Below are 25,716 nucleotides of genomic sequence, written 5' to 3'. Positions count from 1 at the left end.
GACGACAACAGCATGAAGGAGGAGGATCATGATGCAGCATGTTTTATAATGACTTGTCACAAAGATAAACAGAATCTATAACTCTAACACTGACTTGTTCCCAAGTCCCTGGTTCCCACTGGAACAAGGGAGCGATGAGTTTTTACCATGCATTTTATCGCCACGTTGAACTCTAAACATTAATAGGAAGCAGTACTTTAGTACTTTAATATTGAAACTTCAAAAGCATGTTGATTGCAGGCCTGGTTTTTTACTGTACACAACCACTCTAACCTTAACCCTGACCAGTTCATTTAAAACCCTTAAATAGAAGCCAGAAGGCTGTAAGAGGCCTACAGGCTACAACAAGGTGGAGATAAAACAAGAAAATGTTCTAATGAGGTAACAAAAATGTTCAGAGACACGCAGCTGTCTCCACACTAAATATACTGTCAGCAGGTGGCACCAGCGTGTGTTCCTTTCATGGTGACCAAGCTGGATGTGTGTGACCTAAAAATAAGTGACAAGCCACAACGTTGTGTTGCCGTAGTTTGCGTCTGGCCCACTCCTCTCCTTTGAAGCTGCTCTGCAGGCTTTCCCCTTCGGCTCTGGTCTTATTTCCTTCTACATCTGTATTCACTTGTTGAGCTGAAGTCCCGCTAAATCACCACTGCTCTCCCTGTCACAGCTTCATCAGCTGTAGGCCTCTCATTGAGGAATTCATACAGAAAGCGGCAAACTGTGTGAGAGATGCTGTAATTATGTTTTCCAGGGTTTCGCAGTGAACATCTCTGCAAAACACATCTGTGTGTGTACCATGTTTTTATATCCTTGTGGGGACCTTTTTCTGTCTACAGTGTGCGGTTGTGGGGACCACTGTTCTTTGTGGGCACAAATCCTGGTTCTCACGAGGAGAAAGGTGGGTTAGGGGTCAGGATTAGGACTAAAGTGTGAATTGAGTTTTGGTTAGGGTGTAGTCCCTCCGCAAACTAACCAGGTTGTGCAAACGCATAAAAATATAATCACTTCACATGACAGGGGAGAACACACACACACACACACACACACACACACACACACACGCACAGCCCTACTCATACTAAGATAAAAATATTAGCAGCTCTCATGTGATTGGTAGCTAAAGGCTGAACTAACAATAACAACATTGTCATAGCAAATGTACCACTCATGAGCACATCAGCAGCCTAGTGTGATTCTCACTGTCGCAGTAAAACTCAATTTTCTTCATCTGTTACCGGGGTTACAGAGAGCAACCGGTGTGGTCACACAGTGGCAAAAAAAGAGGGTTTCACAATATTGAACCCCACGTCCTACAGAGCACCACTATGTGCTCTCTAGCACAGCACATAGTGGTGCTCTCAAACACCTCAAAGTGTGTAGTTGTTGCCCCTGGGAACTGATGGAACTGAAGTCATGTTCAGATATCAGAGCCTGTTTGTGGTTGGGCCTGTTGCAGGCAACACTAAATAGTGGTTTCTGTGGCTCAGCTGTGGTTTCAATTCTAGCATCCTTCCTTAAGCATGGCATTTAACATCAACCTCCATACTGATCTGACTACTGGAGCATGAATTTTTATGAGTTTGTTTATTATTTTTCACTGAAAATAAATGGAGATAAACTCTCACTGACTGTTCATACCATCAAGTTCAGCTCAGCTCTACAGCAGATCACTGTGGCTTGTAGGTTATTATAACCTTTCGTTTAGTTACCACAACACAATGTCAGATTTCAAAAATGGCAGATAGTCAAACAACCATAAGAAAACTCTGTCATTTGATTAGGGTGTATTAAGCCAGGAACGCATTTAATAGTTGCAGGACACTGGCTGCCCAGAAGTTTGACCCCTGACCTCCAGGGAACCATGCCGGTTCAACTGCCACACAACAGATTCAGTTTCTATAGCAACGCAAACCCCACAAAGCCAGTTCATGGTGGTGGACACTGCTGGACTGATGTGGCAATGTCAAAGTCTCCCTTCAAAAATAAATACAATGTGTCAGGATAATACTTCCTCATCCTGATGTTGAAATTGATTACTTGGCAGGAAAGTATGTGGAGGAATTGGTCAATACTGTGGTTGACCATGATCTGGTGGTGTAATTCTTTGATTCAAATGTAGTAAGAGTTTTCTACTACAGATATTCCTTTAAAGTTAAATGTTGATGCAGTAACTAACTGATGGATTGATTCTACTAATATTCAGAATTCCAAGGAATTCTCTGTAAGAATATGAATAGAATTTCAAGAATGTTGGTGTCTATCTTAGTTTATCACTACATTAAAGGTCAATTTTTAATACAATTTGTGTGACATATTCTAAATAGTTAATGTCAAGTTTTTCCCACATCTTTATATTTTCAGTAGATAACAGTCTAGAGACGTCCTTAATAGTGTCGCTATCCTATGTTTGATATATTTTTCACCAGGAAGAATTAGCCTGAATAATGTGAGCCGGTCTTGGTTCTGGTTGAACATTTTTCATGTTTTACGTCTCTTTAAAGGACAAATCAGAGACATGCAAAACGTAGAGCTTCCCCAAGACATCAGTCAGCTAGCATCAGAAAAACAATGAAACTGTACTTTTACCTCTATAAAAAAAAAAAAAGTTGTTTGGAAATATGTCCAGTCCTGAAAACACCGCCTGTCACAGCTTGTCAACCATAGAGACACCACCTCATATTTTTATTAAGGTAACACACCTTCAAAACAAATGTACCAACAAGATACAAGGTTCATCTGTCGGTGATTAAAAAACAGCAGACTAGTTAGTGTGACTATTAAAGCGAGTAATTAACTGGCTAAAATAATATTCTGTGCAGTGTGCAACTTAACTTTGGAATGACTACAGCCTAACTGTAACATATTTAACCTCTGTGATGTACTGGTTATGCCTTATTAGCCGGAAGTATCATTTTGATCTCATTACTTCAGACATGTGTAGCAATGACCATCAAAACGTCTGTAACTAAGGAGACTAATTTTTACTGGAATGTTTGTTCTTTTCCAATTTAATTTATTGTTACTTGTTTTGTTGTTAAGGTTTACCAATCACTGCCTTAATTTGTTGGTTTGCCTCCAATTCATACCAAAATGCTGGGAAAATAATCTGCTCTTCAAATTTGTTCACTCCTCCTGTTACTGCAAGTCGGATTTATTTTGTTTTTATGCAACCAAGCTGTAAAAGCTCTTTGTTGAGTCATAAGGAATATCTTTAGTTCCTGTCATGCATGTTTTCCCAGATTATTCCTGACCAACATGTCTGATCTTAGTTCATTAAATGAGTTTATTTTAGAATCTCTATTTATTAGTCTTGTGTTTGTGAAGTGCTGCAGCCTGGCCTCTCCTCCTCGGCAGATTGATGACTCTTCTATTACCCAACAGACCACTTGAAAGGATTTTACAAAAGAAGCCAGCCTGCCAAAACAAAGGCTTTTAACTCTCCAATTGGAAACAACAGCCTTACCTCTGTTAGTCCTCTTGTAATAAAACTGTGATCCACTGCTAGAGGGCTGTGATGGTAATACTTAGTCATGATTTCCTTTGACAACAGGCTACAAGTATCTACTTTAAAACTATGTAGGGCATTGCTTCATATCTGATTCATTGCCAAATCATTTCATATGTTTCACTTCCATATAGCAGGCATCCAGGTCTCCACCCACTTAAAGAGATCCCTGCTATATGGATATGAGGCTTTGCTGCATCTCAGATAGACGCAACCTGAGCAGTGAGGTGTAGCTAAATGTGTTTGTGGGGGTGAAGAGGGAAATTGCCCTTGTTAGGATATTAAGGACAGATAAATGGAGCAGTCTACTGCAGTCAACACGACACTCCAGAACAAGAACTTGTGTCACTGAGGCGGTATAGTTTCCTACAATCACAGTTTAACCAGTTATTACCATTTTAAAACTGTATCATAGAAATGTCCTGCAGTTGCAACCACCTGGTGTTTGCAGGACTCCCACCTTCTCACTGTTCAGATTCACCTATTTGTGGATTTTTCTGTGGAAAACTGATTAGCAGAAATTGAACCTACATCCAGATTATTTTGTAGAGAATATCTAAAATATTCAATAGAAAATGCAAGTTTATAAATAAGAAGTAATGCTAGTCGACACACTATTGACTATTGTTTGCAAAGCAGCCAATCCCGTTTGATTTCCTTGGTGCTGATTGGCTGTGCCTCCAAGAACAGAGACAAGGAAGACTGTAGATGTTAGTGTAAGGACTGTTTCCCATATCCAGATAAGGTGTATCTGGAGTTTGAACTCCAGCAGGAAGTGTGAACTGATTTAAGATCTCAATTATTCACAGATTCCAGCTGTTTTACTTTCCCCAAACTTCTTCAGTTAGTCTTTATCTTTTATTTAGTTAGCTTCAGGCTATTTTAAAACCCGACAAAGAGCAGCTTATTTACACAAAACCTCAAACTGTGCAATTGACCGGATGAGTCACATGGTTTTTTTTTTTTAATCTTCCATTTTTCCATTCAAATCCAAACCAGCGCGTATCTAGTTAAGCCAATTCACTTTGAATAATATTACAGCATCATTTGTCACAGATTGTGATCAATAAACCAATCCTCAGTGCAGTCTGCCAGCTCTGAAGCCTCTGGGTTTCCACATTCACTTCAATTAAAAGTCACAATCATTTCCCCCAAGTCAATAAAGTGACCCTGGAATTATCAACCTGCTGGGGAATCATCTGCCAAGTTTTCCTTCCTTCCATTGATAACCATCCAAAAAGAAAGACTGTGTGGCCAGTTTCCTCTAGGCTTTCTAAAACTCTGCTTGCTTCTTTTAATACCGTCTCTGTCTGTTCCAGACTAACAATAAAATGTTACTTGTCATAAGTTTATTACTAAGACTATTGATTCCCAAAATGACTGATCTTATTTAATGCAGTTTTATCATAACTGGCCCACAATTCTTCATAAACTACCAACTCATTATGGTGTAGATGCAATTTTAATTGTAATGTGCTTACATATTGTATATTTACATTAAAGGTATATTTTCACATGAATAACAGTAACGGTGGTAGCACCGGTGTGTGTCTGCGTGTGTGTGTGGGCAGAACAGCTCATCTTTTGTAAGCAGACAGTCTGCATCAGCTGAAGGACGTCCACACACACAAGATTTTACCCCGAGTAGCTCCAACAGCTCAGTTTGCACCTGCTGCAGCTGAAACGAGGCCAACAGTTTCACTGAAGGGACATTCTTCCATACGAGCAGCTCAGCTAAGCGGCTGGTTACCAGGCAGAACTAACTGTTCTGCCTGGTAACCAGTTAGCCCCCCAACTAAACCAGTACAGTCCTGACAAGATGAGCAGTCAGGTCAGATTACAGGCTGCAGAGTGAACGCACCCTGAGGGATATCTGCTGCATGCTTTTTTCTGTTTTACTCCAGTTAGGCTCAGACTGGTGGCGCTGCAGGCCTGATACAGTTAGGTCAAACTGTAGGTATGAGAGGTCAATGCAAAAATCTGCCCTGAGTTCTATTTAAGGGTACGAGAGTAAAGGAGGTGAAAGCAAATGCTCATTTCATGTATCCGATAACAATAAATTGTTTCCTTTTGCTTCACAAATATGCATTTCTTTGTGCTATTCTGTGCAGAATAACACAAAGGCTGAAATGTTACAATAGTGTAAACATTACACAATCCTCTCTATATCAGTGCAACTTCATGTTTTGAGGGGTTCTTCTGAAAATGCATCATCGTGTTTTCTTCCCATCCAGTCTGGCAAAGTTAACTCCTGACACACACCACACACACCCCTACACGCACACACACCCACAAGCACAATATTTCCTCTCCCGGTGTTCCTGTTTCAGCTCTGCAGAGAAACATAGGGGCCAAAAGTAGAGTTTTTTTCCATTTTTGGTTTGGATTGTTACCCTGAACAAATCAGGCAGGAAGAGCACCAAGTTCTGGGACATTTTCTTCTTTTATTCTCCATATATTTTCCAACACTTAGCTTATCATTGGTATTTGAGGTATGAAGATGAAACATCAGCTTTGTGTAAAATCAGCTTGTGGTGACAGCTGCCAGGTAAACACTTGGATCATCAAATGCTCTGGAAGGGAGTCGACATGGGCAGAGAAGCTGAGATAAAAGTCCTCTAAACTAGATGCTCAGGAGGTGAATCCACTCTGCCCTGGAACCCGTTGGGAACATGAGATGGTTTCTGCTCTGAAGAGCTTCACCCATTGCCGCTGCACTGGGATCAGCCGCACTGCAGAGCTGTCAGGAGGAATCCAGCAACCTCAAAGCTGCTCTGACACACAGCGAGCACCGCCTCATAAACCCACTGCAAGGTCACCGAGTTACTGGGTTAATGTGCTGATGCGATCAGGCATGAGCGACTGTTTATCATGTTGGCCCACTAGCTGCAGTAGCTGCACCCCAACTGTGGTCTCAGTCTCTTCAGACTTAACCAGTAGAACGCAGTTAAAGCTAAGCTTTGATGTTATTTAATGACTAAGCCAGGAAATAGCCCTAACCCTCCAGTAGAGAAGTTTTAAGATCTCATTCAGTGACGGAAGGATGGAGCAAAACTCTGAGTTTATCTTTCTATCTACATATTAACGGTTACCGATGGTTACAGAAGTACTTAACTTTCTTGGTTTTCCTTGAGGTCTGAGATTCCAATTCTGCTCAATTTTCTGTCCAAGAAATTTGTGGCGAGTATTGGCAACAAAAATTAGTAGCCAAATTTTCCATCAAAGTTTTTAATGCAAATTTTAGAGCAATTCATTTGAAAAGGTTGATGGAAATAACAAAAATCCAACCAACCACCTCAATTTTGCAAAGAAACGTTTTTACACTCGAGTTTTTTTTTTTTGGCTTTTCAGACAAAGAGTTAATACGTTAAAGGGGAGATGGAAACACATCTGCTGAATAAGGTCCGATATAGTCCCTGTTGGGTCTGTGCCTTACCAGTGGCACAAAACTCAGAGTCCAGACCTCCAGCTCGGAGGTTTGGCTTTTCTGAGATGTTTGGTTCGTGCCATGTAATTAAACAGGAAGTTTATTACATGGCTGTAATAAATTTCCTGTTCATTACAGCCATGTGTAGCGTCAACATCTGATGAAATTATGCATTGAGTAGCCTGGTTGATTCGCTCCAAATCAGCAGATGGAAAAATGGCCAATACATATTTTCCTTTTTCTATTTTCCTTTTTGGCTACATTTCAAAAGTCTGTTTCAAATTTGCATGAGAAGTTGATGGAAACACAGCTACTGTGCTTTAGTTTTCTCGACCATGTTTTTCCACACAAAAAAAAATTCAAATAATGCCAAAAAAACATTTTCTCATGAGACTTATGCCATCTCGTCTGTGTATAATGCTGTTGCTGCAAGTCGGTCAGTTAAAATCCGGTAACCATCTAAAAATCTTAACATTAAAACAGAAAAAAAGATGAACACATTGAAATATTTACATTTTTCTAAATGAACACATGAGGATGTGCTACCTTGACATAAAGAGAATGTTGGAAGTAAGTTTCATTTATTTTGTCCTAAAACAACCAGAAGCCATTAATGCAGCCCTCAGCTGGAGCCCTGAGACTGAAGCAAAAACAAAAACAGATTGTTCGCTGTATGAGAGATCTAAAGCCTACAGTCCCTAAAAGCTACTTGCAATGAAGAATAACAAAAAAAGAAAAATGTCTAAAGGTAAGAAAAAGAATTTCCAAAATTTGGGATTAAATCAAACAAGTGATTAATTGAATGATGAAGGGCGTTCATTAAATTTAACAAAGAGGAAATGAAAATCCTGGTTTTTGAGGCTGATTGTTCATCATTCAAAGGGAAACTATCTGGTTCTAATCACTGACAAACACTGCTCCATTTTATAAATCAATATTCACAGACGTTCTGTACATTGATAACTTATTTAGCCATTTAGATGGACATGTGGAAATTCTTGAAACAAAATTACAGTTGGATATATTCCATACATTCTTCAGCCAACCGACTTGATCAGCACAGAAATACTTTCCACGTTATTCTCATGATGCTGGGAACCCAGGAAAACGTCAGCTAAAGCTCATGTGATCAATTTGACAGAAGGTCAATAACTGAATGCGGTATCAGTCTGTTAATATTCAATCATTCTTTTTATATTTACAATTAGAAGTGGGTCAGTGTCATCTAACATCTGAGGAATCTGCCTCAAATAAAGCCATACGTGAAAAATACCTGTTTTTGTAGCTGCTTTATTCATTCAGAATGAGAAACCATCATCAGCATGTAGACTGCTGCATTTCTACTAGAGAGCAATGGTGTTACCTTTATCCATCCACCCAACCGCAATTTGTTCCAAAGACCCACCACACTGACGACATGAACCCCCCCACAAGCAGAACTTTTCAAAAACAGACCATTTTTAGCTACAGTTACAGGACTGCGGTTCAAACAGTAGAACTTTCCCCTGAAGCTACCCGGCGTCACCCAAACATACTATTTCACAGAAACGGTAATAAAGCTTTCCACTTCTGCAGCGCTCCCTGCCAGAAACAACATCTGCAGCGGGAACCAGAGACCCGTTCCAATCACTCAGACAGCAGGAAACAGGAGCGAAGGAATAAATGACAAAATCTGTGTGATTTTGGTTTTTTGACAATTCTCCAAAAAAACTTTTCAGATGACACACAATAATCACTTTCAGCTTTCACATAAATTTGGTTCAGATAAATCACTGGTTACAGCTTTACCACAGGCTGGATCCGGCCAAACAACGCAGAAAAGCAACTAACAGCTTGTTACTTCTTTATACATCTCTATCTGGGGCCATCTACAAGCTCCCATCTACATGGTTTACAATATGATTTTGTAAACTCATTCACTCATTTTAAAGGCATTCAGCATGGAGCAAACATCCAGCATGAAGAGTTTTCCACTCCGTTTTTACTGCACCAGCTCATGAGTCCTGCAAATAACCTCTGACCTCTCCGCCCTTCTTCTGAGAACACTTCAGTGAATCAGTAAAGTGGGGACATTATCACTCTCCATTCAGAGGAATTATCGAAAGCAGAAGAAAAATTAGGGTCCTTCAAAATCTGTTTTATTTTCCAAATTCCACTTTTATTTTTCTCAATTCCATCTTCTCCATTTTAACCATATTTCTTAACCCAAACATGTAACTATGGTGTGAATGAACCAGGTACGGGAGCTGCAACGGCCAAAATACTACAGAAGTCACTGAATATCAGCAAATTCTGTGAAATCCTGCATTTTATTGTGCATCCCAATTCTGCAATTCCATCTGAGTTTTCTTCCATAAAAATGTGACCTCCTTTAGCAAAAGATACCAAGTATGATATGACTTGGATGATTCCTCTGTTGGAGCATCGTTTATTTTGTTTGGCGCTGACTGACCCTTAAGAGTGGAGATAACGAAGGCTTTAGATGTTAGCTTCTGCTGTAGTTTCAGATGGTTTCCACTGCATGTATCAAACATCTGATGTTTAAACTAAACATCAAATTTCTGCACTTCTGAGTGTTTTTAGAGGAGGTCTCAGGTATTCACAGATTTTCTCAGACAAAAACTCTTACACTGTTCATTAAGAGGATTCTGGACAAGACTTTGCAGTGAACCCTTTGAAAGCAGTGAGGAAGGGTTATGTAAGGCAACGTGTCTCTAAGGCCAGTGTTAATTTAATAAGCCACAGCAGTTATGAGTCAGCGTTCCATATTAAGCTACTGGAAATATGCTAGCATAACGTCTCTCCAAAATACGCAGCACACCCAGCCAGTTAAAGCAGGAAATATGGTTTTTTTTAGCAGAAGCAGTGTTGGGCAGACTCGTCCCACTGAGAAACATCGACATGACAGACAGTGAAGGAAGGCTGGAGGGAACACCATCCTCATTCCTTTCCACTCATTTTAAAGGCGTAGTATGGAGCAAACATCCAGGATGAAGAGTATTCCACTCCGATTTTACTGCACCAGCTCATGAGTCCTGCAAATAACCTCTGACCTCTCCGCCCTTCTTCAGCAGGGTTTGGACCCAGACCCGCTGGCTGACAGAGGCCTCACATACTTTCCGTCTGTGCCGGAGCGCTGCTGGGATGCGCAGGGCAGCTGAGGTTTGTTCTGGACCGGCTTCAGGTCGGAGTGTGTTTTCACATGTGGAGGAGCCAGCGCCGAAAAACAGCGGCTGCTCCAGACGTGCTGCAAGCCATCATAGAACCACACACACCCACACACACTTCTCCTCTCGACGGTGGTTTCAAACCAAGCCAACCAACCGGCCAACAAACCCCATACACACTCTCACTTTGTTCCACCCACACAAAGCCATCACATCACCTTCAACATACATCAGCAGCTCAGACAGAAAGGCCTGCAAGGCAAAACTCAGGGCACAATTTCCACTGCAACATGACCTCAATGAACTACAAAGCAGGATTTGTTGTGCAGTGAGGTAACTTCAGGTTAGGTTAACACTTTTAATCAGTCCATCGGTATGTGGCCGGCAGGCTGGACAGCTTTAACCTTCTGGCTCTCACACACTGCGATCCATCATTCATCAACAACTGCTGATCAATAAGAACAATTAAAGAATATATGAAAAACATTTTCCTTGAACTATTTAATTTGTTTTAAATTAAAAACTAACTTTTATTCAGACAGAGCTCAGGTAGCCATGTGGAGGCTGGAGAATGTCAGGAAAAGTTCAGGACTGAAGTGAATTTGTGACGACAAAATTATAACATCAACAAATCATCTGCCATAACGCACACATTTCCAGAACCCCAGTCCCAAGGTCTAGTTTCAACATTCACTTTTAACAGTCGACCAATCAAGAATCCCCACCTTGTCACTTTGATAAGCTACAGTCACCGTCCTCTCCTTCAGACATCTGTGGGAGTAGAAGGTTTAGAAACGTTTAGGGTCGCACAAATTACTGTTTAGTAAAAACCTTTTTTCTTTTTACTAAACAGGACTCAAACTACATTCAACAAACATTCAGGGCTACTGATGTAGTTGATTCTGAGCCATATAGCCTCAACAATAACCATTAATATTGCTCTGAATGCTGGATGTGATGCTGATTGGTCCAACAGAATTGAGAGACCGAGACAGCGACTCTTCAGAGTCTGACTCGAGTCTCCTTGTTTTAGCTGGGCCTAACATATTCTTCACTGTGAGCAGTGGTGGGCGCTGCTAGCTAAAAAGTTTGTTATCCTAAAGCACTAATCATAAACATTAGTTCCACTAATGTTAAAGCGCTAAACTAATCCAGTGTTTAGCGAAAGCTGATGCTAAAGCGCTAACTTCAATTCAAATTATGTCTGCCCTTGGAAGACTGTAACCCTCGAGCACCAATTTCATTTTGATGCTGTAATTTACATGTTGTATAATGCCTATAGATACTGTATTTATATTTTGTTTCTGTACGTGTCTTGTTCAAAATAAATTTTTGTGGGAAAAAAATTTTGAAAAAAAAACATGAAGAGAGGAAATGGAACTTTTGCATAAAGGATCTTGACACACTTCAAAGTAAGAGCATGAAAATAAATGTCTTAGTAAATTAGCGTTTTCAAATTTATCTGAAAAAATGTACATAGGAAAAGCTTAGTCAGGTAAGAGCATTCGAAAATAGCAAAAGTGTTAAACGAAACATCTGCTCTGCTATTAGCGCATGAGTGGATTAGTGTAAGTGTGGTGAGTGTGGCCAAAACTGACTGTAGCTACACACTCCAGTATAAATAACTTAAGCATAAGTTTAGGTGTGGTTTTAAAGTCTATAAAATAACATTTGGATGAATTGTTATGACATTTTTAAGGTTAAGAGTTGTCAACAAACCGCTGTCACCGTCAAGGCCACACAGTGACAGAGCTGCAAGCATTTGACATATGAACTGATAAGCTTAGGAGCCATATTGGTTCTGTGAAAGAGAGTAAAGATTTAATTAAAGTGAAGACATTAACAGGGCAGTCTGAAGGAGGAACAATATTTAAGGGCTCTGACCTCAACAAAACCTCACTTCAAAACCAACCTGGTAAAACATACTTTGGGCTTGGATCTATCAAATGCACATTAAAAAAGTAGAGTCTATGACACAAAAACATTTTTAGCATAATACTACCAAGACATAATTTATAACGTAGGTACTTTATGAAAGAGAATATACAGTGGAATTTGCCAAGGACTCCAACAATAAGGATGCAGACATTTATAGGGTCAAACAATCTCCATGCCAGGGTCCTTTCCTGTGGATTTTTTTTTTTACAAAGATTGATAAATTTTAGTTAATTAAATTTGTGTGTTGTGGCTTAAAAAACCAGGGAAAATGCGATTCTGTCTCCATTCAATGCAGTCAAACCGTCCGTCCTGATTTCCAGCTGCTCAGCCAGGACCTGCCTCTCCATGAGGGACAGACACAGTGAGACAGAAGAAAAAAACAGACAGGGTGGCTTGGCTGGAGTGATGCAGCTCTGAGGATAAACACGGCAAGGAAAAATAAAAGAATAATAAAAGAAAAAAATGGCTACGAAGACATGAGACTACATTTTCCAAGAAGGAGGGCCACACAGTAATACGGCACCAGCAGCCAGAGGGACTTTACATCTGTGTGGAATTAAAGAGAGACAAACAGTTCTGCTGCTGCTGTGGAAAACTGAGGCTGGAGATAAAAAGAGACAAGCTAGTCCTACAGAGCTCTGTGTCCTTGGTTGGTGCTTTTAGAAAAAGATATACAATCTGAAAGAAATGCTAAAAAGAAGATTTTACTGTAATGCTGGTATTTTTGTGATTAATATTTATGCCTTGACTTGCCAATTTATTAGTTGCACCTGTTCAAATGAGTGTTAGCAAAAATAGTGACTCGGCCAATCACACGCCAACTAAATAATTCATTGATGCGTCCAGGCGTGGTGATGAAGACAGCCTGCTGAAGTTCAAAGTGAGCATCAGAATGAGGAAGAAAGGGAATTTAAGGGACTGACTGTTTGAGCCAGACAGGCTGGTCAGAATATTTCCGAAACTGCTGATCTACAGGGACTTCCACCCACAACCAACTCTGCTTTACAGAGAAAAGTCTAAAAACGAGAAAATATATACTGAGCAGCAGTTGTGTGGTCAACAATACCTCACTGGTGCCAGAGGTCAGATGGAGAATCGGTAGGCTGGTTTAAGAGGATAAAACAGCAACAGTACTGCAAATAACCACTCGTTATAACCAAGGTATGCAAAATCCATCTGAACACACAACATGTAGAACCCTGAAGTACCAGGTGCCAGGTCGCACCGAACTACAGCTCTGGCTGGATCTCAAACACTGTCACAGAATGACTCAGACCTGCCTGGTCTAATGAGTCTTTATTTCAGCAGCATCATTCAGATATTAGGGCCTTGCAACTCTGGTTCAGGCTGCAGCTGGAGGTTGTGGTACAATGATGTGGGGAAGATTTTCCTGCCATACTTTGGGCCACCACCTTAAACACCAGAGCATACCCGAGTATTGATGCTGACCATGCCTATCCCTTCATGACCACAGTGGACCCATCTTCTGATGGCTGCTTCAAGCAAGATGATCAGATCAGATCATCTCCTACCAGTTTGTCAGCCAGTTAATTCACTAATGCCCCACCAGACTGTTTTGGTGGTTTATTAAGCAGCAGACTGCAGGCTAGCTAACTGATCCAATGGCTCGCCTAATTAAGCAAGTTGTTTGTTCATGTGACGGTGATGCAGCGCAGAACTGAGGGTGTTTAAAGCAGACAAGCACTGTTGGCGATGTGGTTGCTTTTTCACAATGTTGAAATGGTAGGAAAAAAATTATATAACCTATATTAGTAATATCAGTTATCACCCATGACAACGATGTTCGAATCGGATATTGATATCAGCCCAATTTTCCATTCCTAATTATTTCATTTTGAAAACAGGGACATGATGAATATAGAGTTTGCATTTTAAATTGCCTTTTCGTTATCCTGTATTAGTGATTAGCATGGTTAGCATTTGTAGCTGTGGACATCCGTCTGTGTATGTATCACACAGAGAATATACATCACATGCAAGATTTCCAAAAGATCTATCAACATTTTCAAATGTAGCTCATTTCATGACAGACGGAAGCTGAAGGTTTGATCCTCTGGGCTGGAATCAATTTGTGTTGTTGATACCTTTTTACAGAGTTTGTGATTCTTCTGACTTTTTCTTCCATATATTCGGACAGTAAGAGCATCAACGTTGAAAATGTATGACCTTTTAATATAGTGTGAAGACTGCTGAGAGCGTTATGAGATCTGAAGATAACTCAGATGCGATAACAAAAATTGGTGAATTCTCGTCACGAGCTGATTCATAATACCTACTAGAAAAACCCTAAAGGCACAACCAATAGGGGGCAGTAAAGCAACAGTCTGTTAATCACTGTTGTTAATCACTGATCAAGGGTCATGGTCCATTTAGAGTGATTGTGGAAATTTTACTGTTGAAGTAGAAAAATGATGACTCAGAAGGGGGTCTGGATGCCTATGGAAGGTACGATTACTCTTCTAAGTGGCAGTTTAAGAGGGCATGTTGATAAATCAGCTGTGACTCAGCGGTTTAGGTAAACACAACCAGCTGGGTCAGACCGGACAGCAGATAACTGGACAGCTAATCTCTATCTGCCCTCACACAGCATCAGGCCCTTATAGAAGATGGCTCCCTCAGTGCATATTGTTCTGAACAGACAACGTACACTGATAATGAAGTGTGTCAGTGAGTCTCTATTTAGAACACCCACCAATTATCAATTATGTCATGGATTATCAATGATGTATCTATTTAGGGCAGAACATAACTGTGGAACTAGCACACAATTTTTATGTCATTTGACATCATTCTGAGATATATAACTAAGACCTGAATGTCAGAGCATTTCCTTTTCCAGCCCGCTTCTTGACCTGAAGTTTGCCCTTGCTTGACTGTTCCTACTAAAAGTCTGGATGTGCGCAGACATGAACATGCAAAGTTTTTGAATTTTTAACATGGCCATTGTAGCTTTATTTGGAAGGGATTATAAAACAAAAACTCCAGGCACAGATGAGTTTCACCTTCAGACCCAGCAGTCTCCCACCACTCCCCATGAGCCAAAGGATAAAGTGATTTTTTTTTTATTGAAATGCCAAACCTTTCCATGCATTCCCTGAGTTCACCACTTGAGTGGCAATGTTTTCCAGAGATGTTGAGATATTCCACTTGCTTTGACTATATACATGTTCTTATGAGATTATGGTGACCAAAAACATTAATGGAGTCATTACATATTTTGCTGATTCTCTGCTGATCCCTGATTGAGTGTCTAATTACAAAAGCTGATAATTTGGCCAACATCCAATTATTAGTTTTGGGGATTTGTCTCTGGGCTGCAGTGTGATGCCATGTTAAAAGTAATGCACTCATGTTACAAGATCCAAACTAATAAGACTGTTGGTACAACCTTTGAAGTAACATGATCAGACATGAAAGTAACAGCTGCTGCCAGGCTACTGGAAAGCAATACAAGTATGGAACGTCAATGCCTGGCATCAAAACCAGGAACCCTGCAGGGTTGGTAAGGTTTGCAGTTGTGCATAAAATGCATTTGTAAAAACTGCATCAACACAGTGAAACACTGAAAGTGAGCTGTCATTGTTTTCTGAGCTTAAGCTAAGGGGGAAACTGGAGTACTCTTACCTCATCTGGGTTCTCCATTAATCCAGTGTTTTTATGTCAATGTGGATGCGTGCCTATGTGCGTGTGTGTGTGTGTGTGTATGGTAGTGAAATACAAGCACAAACACACATGCAAAGGCTGAGTCATCGCATACAGCTGCCTGTTTCAACAGCAAACAGTAGAAAAACCATTAGCTGTTATCAGGATACACACACACACACACACACTCTGTGGCAGTTTCCATCACTTCAGGGTATGTTAAATTGACTTGCACCATTTTTCCTGGAGCTTCTGCCCAACGCGAGACCCAGTGGCCCTGCGTCTAGTTCACAACTTCTGACGTCTTTAAATAACACCGAGCTGTCTGGCGCATTTTAATACTTGGGTTCGTTGATTTTACTTTGATTTTCACTTCATGGTTCTCGTGTGTTCAGAACTGGATTATGCGGCACTCCAAGATAATTAAACACCTGATTTTGCTTTGAAATTTTAGCCTACCTCCAAAAAGTACGAAGCAAAAGAGGGAAATAAACAAATGTGCTTTTCTGCAAAATATGCGAGAACTTGACCACCTTGGTGAGTTGTTTGAGGGGCTTTGCTTCTTTACGTACCAGAAAACAAATTGGTGCTAAAATCAGCTAAAAGATTTAGTCAAAAATTCAACACAAAGTCATGTTCTTGCATTTGAGCATTTGAAAGGATACATGTAGCAAGAGCATTAAGAATAGTCGCACTTTAAAGTTGATTTTACTGGCAAGGAAAAAAAAAAATCAACCAGCTGAGCTCAGGATCCACTTAAAAGGTCATAAACCGACTGGTGCCTCAGGTCTACAGTTAAGGTTGGAGAAGTTTTAATGTCTGGAAATCATTTCTGCCTCTGGAAGGAACAACATGATTCCCTGTCAGTTCATTTATTTACAGCTGATTGTAGCAGTCGTTTTATTGATGTTATTAATGAGCTACTTAACTCTTTCTAATAACTATCTGTGACAGAAACAGCAGAGGAAGTGATGAGATTTACAACTTTCATAACAAATATGGCCCCCAGATGTGATGTGTCTGTGTCAGCAGAGGGCGGGTGGAGCGAAAGATGATGTCATTCAGGAGGGATTAACCCCTGACAGGTAGGCCACCATTCACTTTATGAAATGGATGAAAACAATGAGAAGATCAGACATGTATGTTGAGTGTTTATAGAGGGGACTAAATGATCCTGATGAAGTCAAATATTTGTGATTATGTATTTTAATATGTGGCCTACAGGTGAATCTCTGGATCCTAGCAGAAAACGCATAAAAACATTAACGTGCCACATATGGAAGATAGATGGAACCTAATTAGTTTTTATATTTTCTAATGGGGTAGTATTATGTTTTTTCTAGGCACACGGTGCCACTTTATAGCACAATCAAGTAACTATGTCACCTTAACTTTTTGGTAGAAAATTGCTGTATGTATACAACATGACTTAAGAGAAATTTGACCTTGCAATTTGACACTGTCTCTTTAAGGAACTCCTGCTATTTCTGACACTCCGCCTTCAGGACGTCATCTCAACATGGCTTCTCTATTAACACTTTAACAACATTTTTACCAGCGCTGCACTGAGAAGTAGCTCCTATAATGAACTCAGATGTTCCACAAGGTGTTTGCTAATTGGTGCTGGCTAGTCTGAAGGAGCTGAGTGGGAGAGTTGTGAGGGAGGGCAGCTCTGTGAGGCAGAAGCTCAGAAGCTTGGAAACTGCAGCTCAGAGAAAGTGCATGTCCACCCAGGTGCTTTGCACAACTGAATGGTTGCCCTGGGAGATTAAAGTGTGTGTTTTCGTCTGTCTTTTTTCAGTTATGTGAAGAAAGAAAGAAAAAACTATTGTGCATATATACACATTAATACGCACAATGGTAGTTGTCTTAGCTCTACCACAGAAGCTAACCTCCACAGACTTCCTTATTTCTGCTCTTGGGCAGACAGCTAATAAGCACCAAGGAAAATAAATGATGCTCCTGTATTGGCTGCTTTGCAAACATCAGACATTAGAGTGCCAAGTAGCATTGCAGCTTGGTAACTCATCTTCCTAAACTGCATTTTCTCTGCAATATTTTTAATATGGTCAATGACATATATCTGCAAGCAGATGGGTTTTCCACGGATAATTTTGAGTTACGTTCCGAAAATAAATCTGCAAACAGGTGAATCTACTGCAAATAATGAACCGTGAAAAGGCAGGGCTCACAGTGTACTCGAGTCATATTGAACCCCAATTAATAATATTAAAAGAGAGGAAACACACACACACACACACCACAAGTGCATTAGTTACTTGTTTGGGTTTGTTCTTCAGTCAGATGATTAAAATGCTACTGAAATGGACCCGGAGCAGGTGTGTGTTGTGGTTCAGATTGGTTTGGACAACGTTTGTGCGTAAATCAATAAAGTCAAGATTTGAAAAATGAGTTTTGAATTTCCTCACATTGCTGGAGATAACCAACACCTAATTGCATGATAAATTAAGAAAGAGCTTGATCCATTCTGATGATTGATATTTTTTAAGGGTAATTTTGTTTACAGAGATGTCATGATCCATTTTATTTTCTGCTTTGGTTGTGTGTGGCTTTTTAATTTTCATTTTATTCATTGTTTTTTGTTGTTGTGTTTTATTTTGATTATATATTTAAAATGTATTCCAGTTCCAGTGTTCTTTACAGAATTAAACTTTATTAGTCTCTTAGAGGGCAAACTTGAATTATCATGCTAATTAGCAATATATTACTAGAAAATGTTCCGGAATAACAACAATATTATTGTTTAGCGCAATAATTACTGGGGCAATTTATTGTCCAGCAAAATTTGCGTGCAAGTTTCCCTAACTGTAGTTCCAGAGCTCTGAACCTACATCACAGCTTAGTGAGGTTGGGTTTCTTGTTGCAGCATGTTGGGGCGTTTGCTTCAGAGTTTCTCTTACTGGCTTTCCGTCTTCATCTCTTCCAACAAGTTGAGGAACATGGTGCAGACTTTGTTTTAGACTCCTCGCTCGTGTCCTGCCGTCCATCATGCTCTGCTGTGTTGTGGAGGACCAGACCGTCAGCCTGTAGCGTCTGCAGTCTTGTTGCTGGTTAATGTTATGCTGTCTCTGCTGGCTTAGCCCTGACACAGCAAAGCAGCTCTGCACCTCTCCACAGCGCTGCTGTATTGAGCTCATTTCTGGGTGAAAACTGGTTTTCAACCTAAAATAAAAGCGCTGGAAATTTGAACTTTAGAAAGTCAGGCAGGAGAGGTGTCTGATGCAATACAGAGACATTCTGTGCTCCTCAAACATCGAGTCGTAAATGTCTTTAAAAGGCCAAAACAACTTAAAGCCTCGTGTCTGTAGAGCTGCTAAACAGCTTAAGCACAGAGGAAAAACTAAAAATGTATGAGAGCAAACCTAAGTGTCCCTCTGCAGAAGATCTGCTCTCTCACACCCGCCCTCTGTCTCACCCTTGGGACAACAAGGAATTTCCTGTGAGAAGGAGGATGAATTTTCCATACACTTAGTGGGAGATAGACAGACAGGGAGAGGGGGAAAAAAACACCCAACAACAACAAATACATAAGTCCCTGGCCTGGTTTGACCTGTTCTTGCCATCAGTGATAATGTGGAGAAATTAGAAGAGCCCAGCTGATAGAGATGGAGGTTGATGTTTACAAGATGTCTGCAGTCTTTGTTTCTCTGCAGGCCTCCCCAGATGATTAAAATAAAGATTCCCACAGCAGACATGGATCCATTCCAGTGGTTCAGCACCAAACAGAGAACCCAAACAGAAACAGGCTGAGGATAAAGCTGAACTGTGTAACTTTTACATAAAAAAAAAAAGATTTTTTTTGTTTTACACATTTGTTCAAACTGTCATGACTGTTTAGTATAAGATAGCTAATTTCTGAAAAAAGAATCAAGCTCCTCTGCCTTCTCCCAGTTCTAACTAGAAATGACCAATCAGAGCCAGGAGGAGGGTCTGTCAATCACTCCTCTGTGTGGCGCTGCTCCAGCTAGCACAGCCTGTTATGAATGCTGAGGCTAGTTAGCGTAGCCACCGATGGTGACAGATAAACAGTTTTCTTAACAGTAAGTTGTTTTTTCTGCCATTAGCACATTTAGCCACGCGGTCATAAGGATGACTGACAGCACCAAGACCTGCCTCCTGGCTCTGATTGGTCGTTTTTGATCAGGAATGGTGCATTTCTTTAGACTGCAATAATAGCTCAGGAACGAGGTGGAGGAGATCGATCGTTTCACAGATTATCTGGCTCATAACATTCTGTCACAACATGGTGACAGTTTTAACAAATATGTAAAAAAAATTTAGAGTTGAAGATACCTTGAATCTACCAGGAGTAGAGTTCCTGCAGGTGGAGCGATGAAGGATGGGATGAAGGGAGGATTTGTGAGTGACCAAAATGCACAACACTGAAATAAGGAGTAGGAGGACTAAAGGTCAAAGTGAATATCTGACATCTACAAAACTGGAGCTTGTGTTACTTTAGTGCTAAAAGTCTGTTTTATAGCTAAACTAAAGGCTGAGTGGAAGTGAGCATGATGCAACAAGCTGTTCTGAAGTAAACATGATTCTATTATTTAAAAGTAGCTTACAAAGCCTGCAGTCAAGACAAAAAACAACACAGAAAAGCCTAAACTGGACCAGACTCTCACTGATCAATGCTGCTCTAATGGAAAGTGATGTTTTTATTGCCAAAGGCTGCAGATAATCCAGTTCAGTAGAATATTTAGACCACAGTCATCTATACTATGAAAAATATTTGTAAGATGTTTCTTTTAAAAACACCATAATGTAGGGGAAACAAAATCACAATGCCAGATTTCAGTTTGGAAGCCTTGACTGGTCGGAGACCAACAACATCTTATAACTTAGGTTATGACATCTATCTATGATGAATGTTCTAGAGAATAATTCTAGAAATTAGAAGGTCTTAATTATCAGCTTCATTTAACAGTTGATTAATGCTACCTTAGTCTGGCCTTGTGTCATTCAAAGACTCCACTACGCCATCTAAGGTTTGCTGGATGAGGCAGAGCCAACAGATCTAACTGGCATATGTCAGATATTTGGAGATGCCAGGAATGTTCAAAGTCCTTCCTCGATAGCTGGGTTGAAGTGTTGGTCTGAGTTGGGTTTAAAAGGTCCCAGCTGCTATAAAATCCAATCAGTGGCTTCATCGGCTCTTCAGTCGGATTGGTGCAGCATCTGCCAAAGAAAGACTGGACAGAGGAAGCATCTCGGGTCCAATCTGACTTAACCTCAGCTCTAATCTGGGATTTCTTCTTCTTCTACTCTCTGGGTTAATCGCTCCACTTGAAATGACATTTGGTCTGGCTCATCTTTCTGGCTCCACTGAGGTGGAGTTGGAGTTAGAGGAGGTTATGGCGTGATTAAACTAACACTGATGAACTTTTTCTGTATCATAAAATGGTGGAAAAGGTTTTTTGAACTGTGGCAAAGAACTGCACAGTGGAACAGTTACTGGCATTTTGCTTCAAGAAGGCTCTGTCTTCATGTTCACATGTTTTCTAATGCAATACTTCAAAATGCGAATAAAAAATTATTGAACCATGGCTACTGGGGTGACTACTATTAACTGCACACATGCAGACATGACATGGTGGGTTCAGTCACCCTCTCTCATGGCAGAGCACAAAGGGACAGTGGCTGAGATAAATACGATTCATGCTGTGGATTGCCAGTCTCCCAAAGTCTTCCCAAAAATTAATCGCTGCAGCCACTTAATGCGTGGAAATTACCAGCAGTACTAACATTAGATCATAAGCCTTTCAAGGCAGTTGAACAGTTTGTGCCATTTATTACAGTTCCAAAAGATAACTAGTAGAGAACCACAAACACTACGGTGTGTTAGGATCTTGAAGCAGATTGCTTGGAAACGAGAAGCTATTCAGAGCATCAGAATAAAAAAAGAGAAACAAAACAAAACAAACAAAAAAATGCAAAGATTGCACCAAACAGTTGAAGTGGTATTAAATGGAAGCTACAGATCAATTGACAGGCTTGGCGCAGATTTAATCAGCCAGTTGTAGAAGTAGGCCAGGAGGGATTTTTATACTCCATTTAACCCAAAGCAGAATCAGCAGGAGGAACTCAGTTCTGCCCCAATTTACTGAGCGTGTTACAGAGCTGGGTCATCTCAACACTGTCAAAATGATCACGTTTCAACTTCACTGGGCAGGGCTACAGACAGCAGCACAGAAAGACAATCCCCCATCAGGAACCCTGTGAAGCTGCAGGTAACATAATTGTTGCAACCCACAGTAAGGAAACAATGAAGGAGGTAGCTGTGAAGATGCTGGCCTAGCAACACTCTGGTACATAAAGACTGGAGAAGTCTTCATTACTTCAATACAATGACTAGCCTCCTCTGTTCCCAAGATGTTCTATGAGTCTCGTCCATGTTTCATCATCTATGGTTCAAAATCCAAAAGGCCTACCTTGATAATTTAGTCATTGCAAAAACAATGAAGTTTCCAACACAATACTAGTGGCCTGAAATAAGGATGGGGAATATGAAATAAAGATTTTATCACAATATTTTGTATTATTGTGACTAAATATGATTAAAAGATGCATTTAAAGCTTCTTTCAAGCAACTGTCACTGCAGTCAAAACCCCTCAAACACAAATACTGCTCTTAAAGAAACAAACCCACTTTAAAACAGGCTTCTTCTGGACACCAGGGAGTAACAGAAAAATTGTGATTCTTATCACTAAGGTGCCAACAGTAACAACATATTGTAATATTTTTCAATCTACTGACGCTCTCATGGAACAAACAGTGGAGAAAACAGTAAAAATAACAATCCTGACAACACAACCAGTTTTGAGTGCGGGGGCTTGAAACAAGCAGGCCACAACGATTTATTGTGCATCGTTGTCACAATAAATCAAAATTATTATCATAACAGGTCATTTTTTACCATAACACCAAACAATATCATAAATGCAAGTCCATTGAAGAAAACTGTGAATTGCTAGCTAAAGTTAGGAAGCTGTAGCAACAGACTAATCAATCCTGAGTTGGATAATTCTACAGAATTATAAACGTAGTTCAGAATGCAGTTTGGCATTAATATGCCTTTATTCTGATTGTGAAAATACAACAGTAACATTTTCAATCCTTTTTTTTAAGATACCCTCACTAACACAATATGTGATGTGAGAACAAAGCCTTTAATATTTGTAAGACAATAAAAACATAAACATTAAAAGATGGGGAAGGTTTGTAGTTTTCACAGAAATATCTCTAAAGTTTGAGCTTATTACTGCATATTGTCCTTGTGTCCCTCTAACCCGTCCTCTGCATCACTTTATGAAGGCCGGCTTCAGGAAAGATGGTCTTCCATGTTATGGCTAATCAATTTCTTATTCATGGTGATGATTGCCTCCTGAAGCAGGAGACACCTGGACAGACAGATGGACGGCCTGCATGCCTGATGAGGCTGCATTTTAAAAGAGTTCTGGGACCAACACTGACCATCAAAACCACCGGCCGCACAACTGAGCAACTAACAGGACCTGATAGGACTGGGCATGTTAAAAGTGATTTGTGAGCCAGCTGCGGGACGAACACGCCCGTGTGTGTGTGTGTGTGTGTGTGTGTGTGTGTGTGTGTGTGTGTGTGTGTGTGTGTGTGTGTGTGTGTGTTTGTGCGTAATGCTGCCAGGACGCCACGCCTTACTTGTGTCAGCCAGCCCGGCCTCTGTCAGCCGGCTGCATCTCCCCGGCGAACCTGCGCCTCCAGGCCGGGAGGGAGCCCATCCGTAGGCCCCAATGCAGAGCCCCCTCCACACACACACACACACACACACACACACACACACACACACACACACACACACACACACACACACACACACACACACACACCTAGTGAACAACAGTGTTCCCAGGCAGCAATCAGGCCTGTGCGTCCGCATCTGCAGCCGCAACTGAGACACATTAAATCAGCTGAAGTGAATGGCAGCCTTTTCTCCGTCCCCCTCCCCGTCCTTCCCCTGCATTCACATGCAGCCGCCCCGCGGCATTAATTGGCTTTTATTGCGGCGGATGCTAATTAAGATGATTCTCTATGTGTTCGCAGCACAATGCAGCTCTGCAGCGCTCCAGCTGCAGTTTGTTCCACAGGAAGGAGAAGCAGGAGCAGAGAAAGCCTACAAATCCCGGCCGATGTGCTGGGATATTGAGGTAAGGGGCAGCGGAGCTACTTACTGAGCGGATCCAGATCCCAAGGAGATTCCTGGGAGGAAAGGGTGCAGCCAGCCGCGGGGAAACGCAGCAGAAGTCTCCGCGGAGTGTTGGTCGAGTTTCCGCCGGGGATTGGAGCCGGTTCTCTCACCGACTTCCCTTTTTCCCAGATAGATCCCAGATTGTGCCGATTCCCCCCTCTGCCTGCTGCCAGCCACACTGGATCCTCTGAGATGCTACAAGCTGAACAAAGGCAAGCGGACAGCTTCCGCTTTAGACCACCAAAATAAAGGCTGGACCCTGGTACCAATGAGCAAAAAAAAAAAAAATTCTTATAATGACTTTGTTTTAGTGCTGCAGCGTACAGAAACATTTAGAAAAATGCCAACCAATTGTATTCAGCGGGGAAAAACTTTACTTGTTTAATTTCCATGTTCATGATGCCTTTGAGACCCACAGCATCATCGGTCCTCTACTGTACTCAACACTTTGCTTTGCCAAACCCACGAGTGAATTAGGGCCATTGTAGATATAAAAAAAAGAGTACATCTCAGCCGAAAGCTCTTAGAAATTTTCTAGAAAAATTCTTTTTTCAAATGAGTTTCAAATGTCAAATATTTTGCACTTTTGGAAATTTTGTATTTCAAGAGTGGAAAATTTACAAACTCAGAAATTTCCTTGTTTTTTTATTTATTTTTGGCAGATTTTCTTGTAGATTTTTGGCAGAAATGTACTCTCTATTCTCCCTCTACAATGGGCCTAATCCCCCTGGACTGTTTGCTGTCAAAATTCTCCATCTGATTCTCAATCCACCAGATTACACTCCCAGCAGAGGTAATCCAGCTATAGTGCATACAGTATTTCTATGTCACAAGACATGAAGAGAAAAACCTTTTTGTTGCATCCCACCCAAACATCTTCTGATACAGAAATATCGGTAGGTTATTGTTTTTTTGTTTTTAACTCCCTCACCATCCTGCTTACGGTGTGTGTGTGTGTGTGTGTGTCTGTGTGGGTGTGTGCGTGTGTGTGTGTGTGGGGGGGGGGGCGTGTGTGTGTGCGTGTGTGTGTGTGTGTGTGGGTGTGTGTGTGTGTGTGTGTGTGTGTGTGTGTGTGTGTGTAGAAGCCATGTGAATACAGCTCCTAATCCAAATGGGTGGTCAGGGTCACATCATGTTTTCACACCAGAAAAACAGAAAGTCATGCTACTAATGAAGAATTATTAGAAATGTCAGCTTTAGAAAAGTGTAAATAAAATAAAGCTACAAAGCTTCGGTTGGAATCGCAAGGAAATCGCATTAGGTGTTAACAAAAGTGGCTCTAGTTATGGAAATCACTTCTCTGAGTGCAAAAACAAACCAGCAAAAATAAAATTTATATTTTTCAGTAGCGTAAAACTTTGTGAATTCTGAAGTGTTTTGTTACTTCATCTGTCTTTCTCTCTCGCTCTTTTTTGTTGTTGTTGATATTTTATAGTGAAACTAAAGATGTTTAACTTCCTCAGTTCTGGACTCTCACTTTACAGGTTTTTATTTCCAGTCCTGATCCCAAAAACTGCCTCGTTTCCCGTCCTGCCCAACCCAGAAATTGGTCTCAGCCAATCAGCCCCGATTGGCTCACTTGTTTTATTCTATTCTATTCTATTCTATTCTATTCTATTCATAGTGTAGAAGATACGAGGATCAGCATCTGATCCGTTTTCAAATGTATATTTCATGAAAGCCTGTCCTCTAGTGGCTTGTAAAAGCATTACAACTGCTTGTGTTCAAACAGCTGCTACTGCAGTTACAGTACTAGTTAGTGGATTAAAT

At 40.7% G+C, this 25,716-nt stretch overlaps 1 protein-coding gene across 3 annotated transcripts in view; it reads right to left on the bottom strand.

Annotated features, from left to right (window-relative positions):
- LOC102223180 (ras-associated and pleckstrin homology domains-containing protein 1-like) overlaps positions 1–24,154 on the bottom strand; it is a 67,092-nt gene extending 42,938 nt beyond the window's left edge. For 2 of the 3 annotated variants that reach the window (XM_023336895.1, XM_023336897.1), the window contains exon 1: positions 23,930–24,154. The gene's annotated coding sequence lies outside the window, so the exon portion shown is untranslated. Of the gene's footprint in view, positions 1–3,463; positions 3,540–23,929 lie in introns of those variants that run through there. The other variant, XM_023336896.1, reaches the window with a different exon arrangement.
- Positions 24,155–25,716: the final 1,562 nt, after the last annotated feature.

This window comes from Xiphophorus maculatus, chromosome 7 (assembly GCF_002775205.1).
Source record: "Xiphophorus maculatus strain JP 163 A chromosome 7, X_maculatus-5.0-male, whole genome shotgun sequence".
Classification (NCBI taxonomy): Eukaryota; Metazoa; Chordata; class Actinopteri; order Cyprinodontiformes; family Poeciliidae; genus Xiphophorus; species Xiphophorus maculatus.
Note: the sequence above shows the minus strand (reverse complement) of the source record. Positions and strands in the feature narration are given on the sequence as shown.